A 10,788-nucleotide genomic window follows, 5' to 3' on the forward strand; every position below is an offset into this window, starting at 1 on the left:
TATTATTTAAAATCAGTGTATTCTTTATTGCTGGGTACCTATCTATCTACCTTACAGATGCCTTGCCTTATCCTGACTAGGCAGCTAACTTGTGGGACTGACAGATATAGTAGGTTTTGATTGGAGACTGGACACAGGACTAACATAACAACCTGGATCCGGGCGACACCGACATTACTTCCTGACTGCTCTGCACTGTACACCCAGTCTCAGGTGCAGCGAGACAAACATGGGACAACTGACATTGAAAGGTCCCTCGACACCGCCCGCCTCCTCCATGCAGGGCCACTTGAGGGAGGCAGCAGATCATTCACAACACAGAGGCGAGGGTGGCGAGCACAGGCAGCTTTCACTGTGGTCTCTAAAGGGAGGGCATTTGAGTTAAATGTGGTGGCTGGTAACTCCAGCACTTAGCACACTGAGGCAGAAGCTAGAGATGGCTCCTGGGGAAACAACACTCAGTAACTTTTTTTTTTCTTTTTTTTTTTTTTTTTCTTTTTTTTTTCGGAGCTGGGGACCGAACCCAGGGCCTTGCGCTTGCTAGGCAAGCGCTCTACCACTGAGCTAAATCCCCAACCCCCACTCAGTAACTTTTGATCCACACACATACACATGAGCACTCTTGTGTGCACATGCACACGCGTGCACACACAAACAGCGTGAGCTGCCACCTCTAGCTCCTCCCGAGCCTCGGAGACACCGACTGTCACTGTTATTCTGCACCAATGCCGACTCAGAACTCACCTTTTCTTCACTTTCTAGGGGAAATAAATCTGGAATTGCTGGTAATTTGGGGTCCGTAGAGAGGAGCTCATTACACAATAACACAATAAGTAGGCCGTCCTTTGACGCCAGCAGGAGGACCCTCCCTACATGTTTAGAGAGTCTCACTCACCTGACCACACTCCACTGAGTGGAGCTTGTGGCTGAAAGCCGTGGTCTCAGCACCACTTTCTTCTGTGCCGTGCTCTGGGTGCCCGAGCCCCCACAGCACATACCTGAGCCTGTTCAGGTCTTTCCTCCTTCCTTGTTCAGTCCTTCCTAGGGCTGGCTGTGCAGCGGGAGAAGTTAACCCTGGCCTCGGGACTTCTGAGCGACATAGGTTTGATGGGGTAGGGTTGGGAGAGCGTTGGTGTGCACCTACTGTGCACTGAGCACCGAGACACTGTGCACCGAGAGTCTGCTGCAGAATGGGGTGGCAACAGCACAGGCCTCGGCTACAGATGGTAAGTGAGGGAGACGGCTGTCCCCGCAGTCTGTTGTGGAGCTTCATGCTTTGTGAGACGTCCAACCTTGACCCTGTCCTTCAGGTCATTGTAAGTTTATAGGGACCCAGGGAGGTGGTTTAACAGTGCAGCACATGGGGCTGGGGGAGGAAGGAAGGGGTATGTGAGTTCAGAAAGGTGGAACAGGTGTTATTATTTATTATTATTATTATTATTATTATTATTATTATTATTTTAAAGATTTAGATGTCCATCTGTGGTCCTGCCCCAGAGGTGTTCTGGAAAGCAAGCTCTCTGTGGACGAGTAGCACTGGTGACCGCTTCGTAACATGCCAACTGCATGATACCTGTAGTTTCCGTGATGATTTAAAGCCATCTGCATGACGGGATTGAGTGTGGAGTTGGCTCGATTGGCTCGTTTGACCCTCCTGAGCCAGGATCAGAACGACCTAAGCTCTGCTAAACCCAGATGCTGGAGGCCAGGCAGTCTGCTCTCACAGCCTTACTTGCCTTTGTCTGACTTATCCGGCCCTTTCCCTCCCAGGAGCAACTGACTTCAAGCACCGTCTTGCCCAGCGCGTGGCTGGGAACTGAGACCTGCTTTTTTGTTCATTTGGTTTTGTGGTTGTTTTGTTTTCTGTTTCTTTCTTTTTTTTTTTTTAAAGATTTATTTATTTTATGCATAAGAGTACACTGTGGCTGTTTTCAGACACACCAGAAGAGGGCATCAGATCCCATTACAGATGGTTGTGAGCCACCGTGTGGTTGCTGGGAATTGAACTCAGGACCTCAGGAAGAGTAGTCAGTGCTCTAACCACTGAGCCATCTCTCCAGCCCCCAGCCCTTGTTTTCTGTTTCTTGAGACAAGGCCTTGCTATGAAGCCCGGGCTGACCTAAATTCTGCACAGTTCCCTGCCCTTGCCTCCCATGTTTTTGGATTGTAAGCGTGCGATGCCATGTCTGGATTGGCTTGTGACTTCTCTTAAGGTTGACTTGCACCATGCCTCACCCACAGGGGCGGCCTACAGAAACCGTCCAACCACAGTCTGCCCCATCTGGATTGTCCTGCAGAGAGTGTAACTCAACCACCCTGGAGGACGCAGTCAAGGGGATGAGAGGGAAGAGGCAAGGTTTACCCACCGTCCTGTCTAGAATTTGTCAGACACAGAAAGTGGCTAAGTCTGGTCCACATTTACAGGAAGGTAAAATAGGTCCCTCCCTTTGGAGGGAAGAGTGCGAAGTATTTGTGAACGTATCATAAAGCTGTCATAAACCTCCATTAGGAAATGTCACACAAAGGGCACTACGATGCCTAAACATCTCATATGGTATATGTGCGTGCGTCTGTCTGTACTCATGGACTGAATGCTTATATCCCTCCACACTTCCTGCACTGAAAGCCCAAGACCCAGTATGGCCGGGGGACACAGCGCAGTTCACGTCTTACAAGAACGACTTCACGTGGTAGTTTCGTGTAAAAAGATTTTCATGCCGATACAACGGTAAGGTAAAAAGAAAAGTTTACGTTTTTCGAATTAAGCATGTGACTTCAAGGAAGTTCTCTTGAACTTAAGAGAGTTCTAACTAGATGGCTCTGAGCCACTTCCTCCCAGAAGTACTTTCTGTTCTCTCTCCGAGCCTGTGTCAGAAGGTTGGAGCTTCAGACATTCATCTGCATCCTGGCCTTGAGGAGTTAGTGGCAACTTCTCCTTTGTAGCGCCTGAAGGATTCACCCCATCCTCTTAGAAGCCTGTTCCAACTTGTCCCTCCTCCTTCCAGCCGCCATTTCTAAAAAAGATTCATTTATTTATTCTATATGAGTACACTGTCACTGTCTTCAGACACACCAGAAGAGGCATCAGATCCCATTACAGATGGTTGTGAGCCACCATGTGGTTGCTGGGAATTGAACTCAGGATCTCTGGAAGAGCAGTCAGTGCTCTTAACCACTGAGCCACCTCTCCAGCCCCTGGCTCTGCCATTTTTAAAGTTTGTGTATGAGTGGTCAGGACCTCCTCTCAGATAGCCTGGATAGGTGTGCACAGTCCCCACCTCTACCTACATTGTTCTTGGTCTTTCTTAATGAGCTGTTTGATATTTGATTAAGTACCATTTATCGGGTTCTATAAATTGACTCTATTTCAGTAGCTACTAGATATGAGGCAGGCAGCCCGCTGTCCTGGTCCTTACTGTGGTACATTTGGGTCTGGTTCCAGGTCCAAGATGAGCACATATCCCAGCTATATTATGTTGGTATCAGGAACCACTTTCCATCTCCAGCAGTGACGCCACCTGCAGGCACATCTGTTGCCATGGCAATGGCCATACATTCCCAGCATACATTTGGTTCAGCTCCCACCTTCACCTGGGAGCAATTATGTCACAGTTTAAATAAAAGGCAGGCCCTTCCTCCCCCTCGTTCTCTTTTTCTTCTTTCTCCCCCCCCCCCCAACTCCGTCCCTTCTGTCTCCATCATCCTCAATAAACCTCTTCTACTTGGGACTGTATTGGCCTGATGTGGTCTGTCCTTCTGTCAGGGACTCAAGCCGTGATTCTATCCCGACACACACCATCCTGAGGATCTTTCACGGTCCTCACGGTTTGGTTGGCCTCCAAGGTGAACATGTATTTCCTTCACCATTTTTATTTAAGGTTTGCTTTTATATTGTGTGTGCAAGTGTTTTTGCTTACATGTGTGTCTGTGCACCACATGTCTGATGCCCAGGGAGGCCAGAAGATGGCGTTGGATCCCCCGGGACTGGAGTTATGGATGGTTGTAAGCCACCTTGCGGGGGCTGGGAATCGAACCTGGATCCCCTGGAACGCAATCCTCTCCAGCTCCCTTCCTTCACTTTGGACGCTTTTCTCACTGCTGAGTTACCCAAGAGGCTGCGTTTTTGACCACTGAGAAGTGTCCAGTCGACACAGTGAAATGTCAAGAGCCTGTCACAGCAAACTGTGATTCGAGTATCAGGGAGACCAAAGATGGTGGTTTGGGGGTGAGGGAAGACAGGGGAGGAAAGTGTCGTTTGTTCAGGACGAATCTTCCTGGAAGCAAAGGAAAGATCTAACAGAGAGTAGTGTAGATTCCTGGTCTGCTCCACTTTGCCAGGAATTCTTGAGTCCGTTGGGAGCTTGTGGCTGGTTGAATTTAAGTCTTGTTTTACCTTAAAACGGCATTGTAAGGAACTGGCCCCAGCTAAGTTTCACTTTTGTTTGCAAATCAAGCAAGGCAAAGAAAGGTTTGTGTGTGGTAGGGCAACAGGCTCCGGGGAGCCACCTTCAGAGAGGCTGCTTCCTTCCTCCTTTCAAGAGAATTAATTGCCCTTTCTGTTCCTTCTTTCCTATCCTTTTTTTTTTCTTTCTCCCCTTCCTCCTCCTCCTTTTTCTCCCCCCCACCCCCAGCTGGGGACCGAACCCAGGGCCTTGCGCTTCCTAGGCAAGCGCTCTACCACTGAGCTAAATCCCCAGCCTCCTCCTCCTTTTTCTTCTATCCGCTTTGTTTTATTCCGACTTCAGAGCAGTGGCGCTTAAAAACCGTTTGCTGCTGAGGACCGACTTCAACGGCAGAGCACACACTTTCTAACCCCCGGCCCCCCGCCCTGAAGAATCCCACATAAACAAACCAAAAACCCCAACCGCAAACATTATTCTGAGAAGTCGATGGCTTTCCTGACTCTGTACAGCACAGATAAATAGTCGACTGGTGGCAGACAGATGTGATTACAGACCTTGTCTGGCCCGCTAGCCATGTGGACCTTGGGCAATAATTAGCCCCTATAAGTATCCTTGTTTCCACAATAAAATGGAGATAACAGAACATATTATGGGGTTTTAAGGATCAGATGAGATTATTCCTGTAAAACATTAACATTCTGACCAGAGAGCATTAATACACGGCAGACCCAACCACCACAGGAAAGCACGCCTGAATCGCACACGCGTTCTTGCTTTCCATGTTCTACAATTATAGAGCCCTCCCTGGCTCGAGTCGATTAATGGTCGGTTATTAATGGTTCTACTCTGTCTCCCTTTGTCATAGCCTAACATACCTTAAATCGCTTATATGATAAAGCCTAACAACATACTTGTTCCTCCTCTCTCACCGAAAGCACCGAGTAAAGCACAACAACCACCACGTTAGACTTGATTAGAAACTATTCCAGCATTAGAACCCTAAGAGAGGAACACACGGCCTGCTGAACCCATTGGAAGGAGTCTCGGGGTTGTGTCTCTTCCAACAGCAGACAACGTCAACAAGGGGCAGTGGCTGGCATGAAGGACCAGGCGTTCCTTCCTGTTGGAGCAGTACAAAGAGCAACTTACAGAGAAGAGCTTCTATGGCCTTGTTAACACGAGAGCTGAGTTTGCATGACCCTGTCAACAGAGGCATGTACCGTTGAGGAATCCAGACGAAAGTCAGAGGCAACTGGGAGCCTGAGAGGGGCAGGAGGCACTTGGTGTCCCCGTCCCTTTGTTTCTGAGAGTGTGGAGACCAGGAAGAGAGCGTTTGACATCTGACCAGCACCTTGGGTACATTCTGGCCTGGATGCTCAGCACAGACAGAAACCGCATCTGAGTATCAATACAAATAGTCCCTCCCTGGATGCTGTCCTGGTCCTGGTCTCCTAGCAGTGCATCAAGGATGTTTCCAGGAAGGCAGAAGCTGTTGCTTCAGCTGGGACTGCGCCACCAGGGAGTACTTAAGTTTTGATTTCCCAGCAATTATGAGAGAAACTGAAAGCACATTCTTCTGCTATGCGCTCTGACCCTAGCAGCCTTGCTCTCAGTGTGGGGGCAGTGGTTTTTTCAAAACAGCGCTGGCAAATTTGAAATGTTGTTGAGGCAGGACAGAAAGTTGAGGGAAAAGAAGGGGCTGTGGGAAGCAAGGGAGCCCCTCTCCACAGATCTGGCTCTCGTTGGCTGCAAGTCAGAAACCCCAAAACAACAAGCAAGTCTGCCTGGAGACAGGAAGGCATTATTCCCTTCAGGTCAAGAGAGTGAAGGAGAGGCCAAGAGTTTGCCGTCTTTCTTCTCTATCTGTGGCCCCTTTTCCTGCCTGTCTGTCAGTCAGAGATCTGTATGGCTCTTAGCCCCTCAGCCTTGTAATGAAGTGGCCTCGTCCCCTCGCTGTAACTTAGGCTACGGTGGCTACGGTGGCTACGGAGTCTTCTTAGCCCTTCCCTGTCAACTTCTCCTGTTGTGGTGTCATTATAGGGGGAACAGAACAAAGTCATTTTTCAAGATCTGCACCACATCAAATAGCATGTCTTTTCCTTCTCAAAAATAACAATACTCGTCCTTCCCCTTCGTAAGAATTAGCACGAATGGAGCTGGGCTTGGTGACACACGCCGTCCTTTCAAGAGGTGGAGGCAGGAGGATCACCGCGGGTTGCAGCCATGTTGACAGGCCAAGCTTTCCCTCTCCGCCCAGGTGTTAATTCTAACTTCTGTGTTTAAGCAGAAACTTCAAAGAGTGTGTTTCACCAGCTGTACAAATACTAAAACCAGTTTCAGCCAGCCTGGGTAGGGATCAGACTTTCTACCTCCTTTCTACTGACTCCACCCTTGAAATAACCAAACCCACCCAAAGAACAGGGCTCACGGCTACAGCCAGCCGAGAGGCAGAGCCGGGCCCTGGAGCCTTGTTTTAAGGACAGTTCTCCGGGACTGCTACCAAGGACAGTTCTCTGGGACTGCTACCCTCACCCGGCCTGTCCCCCTTTGCAGTGCCTGCCCTGTTTGTAGTTGTGAAGCTGTGATGATCAGGCTCTCCCGCTCCAGGGTCAGCACAGTTTCTCCTTCTTCCATTTGTGCCACTTTCCCAGTCCTGAGCTCAGTAATGTGTGCCTTGATTAGATGACAGCCTTCCGGCTGTGACGGGGACACACACACACACACACACACACACACACACACACACACACACAGAGGATCATCACGTTTTCCAGATTATTTATGGTCCATTTCAACGCTTCCTCTTTCTAGCTTTCAGACTCCCTAAGCTTTGCAAAATGACTCCTCATTGCAAAATGAAAATGAAGATAATGTCCCCTGAGGCGTGGCAAGGAGAGAGAGAGAGAGAGAGAGAGAGAGAGAGAGAGAGAGAGAGAGAGGATTTTCCTTACTCTCCACCTTAGTTTTCTAGATAGTCTTTCTTTGAACCTAGAGCTCACTGGTTGAGCTAGACTGGTTGATCAGTAAGCCCAAGGGCTTCTTCCTAGTTCCTTCTCCCCAGAGCTGGGATTGCAGGCACACGCTGCCCTGCCCGGCTTTTTACATGGATGCTGGATATCCAAACTCAGGGTTTTATACCCACATGCTAGCACTTTATCCACGGACGCGTTGCCCCAGCGCTCAGCTCGGCTCCAGAGAGTGTGGAACCCCAGCCACTGTCACATGTATCAACATTTCTCCAGTGCATGAGGACTTGGCCGAATTCCTGTCTACTCTCCTCCAGCTGTTGAACTCAAGCAGCTAGCTAACACCAGAGACCAAAATGTTTTAGCTGTGTCCGAACTTTCCTGTCTTTAGGGGGTTTACGAAGCCACCCCACGATTTGCTTTCTCTCTGTTTAGGATTGTATCGAATCCCTAACGGCCTGCCCTAATCCCCTCTCAGAACTCAGGCTGTCAGGCTTGGCAAAAAAACAAAACACGGGGCCTGGAGAGATGGCTCAGCGGCTAAGAGCACTGACTGCTCTTCCAGAGGTCCTGAGTTCAATTCCCAGCAACCACATGGTGGTTCACAACCATCTGTAATGGGATCCGATGCCCTCTTCTGATGCATCTGAAAACAGTGACAGTGTACTCACATACATGAAATAAATCTTTAAAAAACAAAAAACAAAAAAAAAACAAAAAAAAAACACGGAAACAAACAACCGAAGAACAACAGCAAACAAAAAAAGCCAACCCCACCGACTGAGCCCTTTCACCAGTCTCTTTTCCTTGATTTCCAAGTGTGCTTAGCGGGTCTAGGTGGCTTGACTTCCCTGGGATGTGTTAAGGTCACTCAGCCCAGAGCAACACAACACAGCCCGGTGAGAGCTGTAAGCACCGAGGGTCACTGGTCTCCTGCTCATGGGTACAGTTTCAGTTTGCAAGATAGAAAAGTTCTAGAGATGCATGGTGGTGCGTGAATCAATCAGCCGACCAATCAGTCAATCAACCAGTCAACCAATCAGCCAACCAACCAACCAGTCAACCAATCAGCCAACCAATCAATCAATCAGCCAACCAACCAACCAGTCAACCAATCAGCCAACCAATCAATCAGTCAATCAACCAGTCAACCAACGAGCCAACCAATCAGTCAATCAATCAGTCAACCAATCAGCCAGCCAATCAATCAGTCAATCTATCAGTCAGCCAATCAGTCAATCAGTAAATAAAAAGGAGACACGCTCCTGGGTATGGTGGAGGAGGATTATTGTAGATCTGAGGGAGAAAATGACCAGAGGTGCGAACATGGCCGGACTATATGGGGAGAGAGGGGAGGGAGAGCAAGAGAGAAGCTGCTTACCAAGAGTGGAGGCCTGGGCCAAGAGACTGGCCGGACAGTAAATCAGCCGATTGTAAAGAAAGCAGAAAGGGGCTGGGGGACTGGCCCGGCAGCCACTGGAGTTCAGGGTAGGGAGGGGGGTTTGCCAGCCAGGAGGCCACTGTCACAGTGGGGACTAAGGGACACTCAGCCCCTCAGTTACTCATCTTTCAAGGATTTAAAAGGCCATTTATCAGGATGGCTCATCCTTCTTTTCAGTGTATGGTAGCGACTGCAGTAAAATCTGCCCTGTGAACATCTTCCCGTTGATAATTCAGCAGTGTCAGGTTCTTGATCTGCCATCTGGTAGGTTGCAAACCTGGTGCCTAACAACATATCAAAGAGAACACTGGCTGCTAGGTTCTCCCAGCATTCCTCAGTCCTTAGCAGGTACAGGGTCCTCTGGGTAGGAATACTCCACCCCCTAACCCCCTCCCGACCCCACCCCCGTATCCTGGCTGCCCTTCCCCCAGATACCCTTCCATTTATAGTCCATTTATAGCCATTTTGGTAGCCTGTCCTTTCATCTACCTTTTACCTGCTCTCTTGGTCTGACCCTCTCTTCTCCCCTCCCCCTCTCCTCACAGGGCCCAGCTCAGTCTGGCCACGTTCACTCTGGACTCTCCCTGAGGCCTCTGACTGATTATGCTCTCCCTTTTGTCTACAATAAACCTTCTCCTCCACCATCCCTAGGAGCAGATGTGCCTTTTCCTTTTTATTCTTCTCTCTTTCTTTTTTTTTATTCGTCTGGTGAATGAAATCCTGGACCAGTCATCTCTTTTTTTTTTTTTTATTTCTTTTTCTATTCCTTTTTTTCATTTGGCAGGAAGTAGACATGGGTGTGTGTGGATTCACACCCGAATCGACTTGGAATGGGAACTGCCTGTGAAGAAAGCCTTGCGTAAGCAGGCTCTGGGTGGTAGGGGCTGAGGGAAGGTTGAGATATGAGAAGTAGAGAGGCCAGGCCCACAGCCCAGGGTTCAGTTCTCAGATGGTTTCTTCCTTCATGAAAGTCCCTAGTCCCCCCCCCCCCCCCCCCCCCGGAGCTGGGGACCAAACCCAGGGCCTTGCGCTTCCTAGGCAAGCGCTCTACCACTGAGCTAAATCCCCAACCCCGAAAGTCCCTAGTTTTGTAATACCTTCTAGCTACACACTTCTGCCTGAGTCCTCCTGGAGACATATACCAATAGGTGTGTCAGCCTTTCCTTAATTGAGGACACAAGGTTCAGAGGCATTAAATGCCTTACAGAAAGTCACGTGGTCAGTAGGGAGGGCTGCTGCTCAACCTGAGTCCTAAGTCCTGGGAGTCTCCCTCCCACCTCTTCTGTGACTCACTCCCCGAGCCATGCACCTCCCTGGACTCTGTAACCTTCCCCGTTATCAGCTGGATGTTCCCAGCTGGGCATCCTGGTGATGTCACGGACATAAACTGTCAAAACCTCCTTGTTTTCTGCTAAACCCAGTTAGTTCACTTATAAATGTCTTCAGTCCATCTACAGGCAGTGTTCTGCCGGTCAGCTGGGAACACAACCTGGACTCTCTCTTCTTTCTTGCCTGGCTTCTGAGGAGGCACCAAGTCTGCTGTGTCTCTTCAAAAGGGCTGTCTGCTTGACTGTCCGACTTCACCGCCGTCACCAATCTTATTACGCCTGTCAGCGGTTGAACACAGGTCGGGCAGCAAGGAAGGGTCTGTTGCCCCCATAGTGTCTAGGATATTAGCTTCCTTCCCAAGGAAATGCCAGACATGTCTATTGACAAACATCCAACCTCCAGGACACAAAGTTGAAAGCACTCCATCCATATAGATGTGTGTAGTGAATTCCTTACCTTAACTTGCCTAGGCACTGGATAAACCGGTCCTGCGCTTGCAGGGGGTGGGGGGTGGGAGGTAGGGGGGAGTGGGGGGATGGGGTGGGCATGTGAACGCCCCAAAGGCAGGGGTGCCGGCAGCTCTGGGCCCCTCCTCTCTCCAGCCTTTAGACAATGCTGATCCCACAGACTGGGATCTCTGGTTCAATTA

General features: G+C 49.5%; 1 long non-coding RNA gene across 1 annotated transcript; it reads right to left on the bottom strand.

The window, feature by feature from the left end:
* Positions 1–2,691: 2,691 nt before the first annotated feature.
* Positions 2,692–7,040, bottom strand: LOC120096567 (uncharacterized). The gene is made up of 2 exons (XR_005493145.2): positions 3,417–7,040; positions 2,692–3,014 (listed from the first exon to the last, which is right to left on the bottom strand). It is a non-coding gene; the product is annotated as an uncharacterized LOC120096567 (long non-coding RNA).
* Positions 7,041–10,788: the final 3,748 nt, after the last annotated feature.

This window comes from Rattus norvegicus, chromosome 14 (genome assembly GCF_036323735.1).
Source record: "Rattus norvegicus strain BN/NHsdMcwi chromosome 14, GRCr8, whole genome shotgun sequence".
Lineage (NCBI taxonomy): Eukaryota > Metazoa > Chordata > Mammalia > Rodentia > Muridae > Rattus > Rattus norvegicus.